This window comes from Eriocheir sinensis, chromosome 3, assembly GCF_024679095.1.
Source record: "Eriocheir sinensis breed Jianghai 21 chromosome 3, ASM2467909v1, whole genome shotgun sequence".
Taxonomy (NCBI): Eukaryota; Metazoa; Arthropoda; class Malacostraca; order Decapoda; family Varunidae; genus Eriocheir; species Eriocheir sinensis.
The window spans coordinates 4,185,205-4,186,673 of NC_066511.1; positions in this window are offsets into that span (position 1 = coordinate 4,185,205).

Below are 1,469 nucleotides of genomic sequence, written 5' to 3' on the forward strand. Positions count from 1 at the left end.
ATGGCATAAAACTCAAATGTAGACAAGTAAATTCAGACTGCACCAAATTTTTCTTCACCAACGTTGTAGTGCGAGAATGGAATAAGCTCCCACCTTCAGTGGTCCAGTGTAACACGATTGACTCCTTTAAAAACAAGCTCGACCGACACTTCATTGAACTTAATATTAACTTGAGTAGAAATGCAACGTTTTGAAGCCATCTGATTAATGTAGAATCACTTAGGGTTAAGGACAGACCACCTAGTCTGGACCATGGGGTCTGTGTGGTCTGATTTTCTTTGTAAATCTTTGACTTCAGTCTGTACAAGAGAGCTGTGGGAGTGGATCCCCCCCACACGTGAGATGCATACTCCATACGAGGGCGGACAAGGCCCCTGTAAATGGATACCAGGTGTGCGGGGGAGAACTGGCGGAGACGGTACAGAACGCCCAGCCTCGAGGAAGCTGATTTAGTAAGAAAAGAGATATGAAGATTCCAGTTGAGATTTTGAGTTAAGGATAGACCGAGGATGTTTAGTTTTGAAGAAGGTTATAGTGTTGAGTGTTGTCAAAGAATAGGGGATGGGTGGAGAAACTGTGTTTTTGAGGCGTTGAAGGACACCAGGTTCTTCTTGCCCCAGTCGGAAATAATAGTAAGATCTGAGGCTAAACGTTCTGCTGCCTCCAGCCTGGAATCATTTAGTTCCTGCTGGGTGGGTCTTTTATTAAAAGAAGTTGAGTAATGCAAAGTAGAGTCATCGGCGTAAGAATGGATAGGACAGTTCGTTTTGGAAAGAAGATCATCAATGAACAACAGAAAGAGAGTAGGAGATAGGACAGAACCCTGCGGAACACCACTATTGATAGGTTTAGGGGAAGAACAGTGATCGTCTACCGCAGCAGAAATAGAACGGTCAGAGAGGAAACTGGAGATAAAGGTACAGAGAGAAGGATAGAGACCGTAGGAGGGTAGTTTGCAAAGCAAAAATTTGTGCCAGACCCTATCAAAGGCTTTTGATATGTCCAGCGCAATAGCAAAGGTTTCACCGAAACGCCTAAGAGAGGATGACCAAGAGTCAGTTAGGAAGGCAAGGAGATCACCAGTAGAACGCCCCTTACGGAACCCATACTGGAGCTCAGTTAGAAGATCAGAAGTGGAAAGGTGCTTTTGAATCTTCCGGTTAAGGATTGATTCAAAAGCTTTAGATAGACTGGAAAACAATGTTATAGGACGGTAGTTTGAGGAATTGGAACGGTAAACCTTCTTAGGCACAGGCTGCATGAAGGCATACTTCCAGCAAGAAGGAAAGGTAAATGTTGACAGGCAGAGGCGAAAGAGTTTGGCCAGGCAGGGTGTCAGCACGGAAGCACAGTTTTTAAGGACAATAGGAGGCACTCCATCCGGTCCATAAGCCTTCTGAGGATTAAGGCCAGAGAGGACATAGAAAACATCATTCTTAAGAATCTTAATAATAGGCATAAAGGAGTCA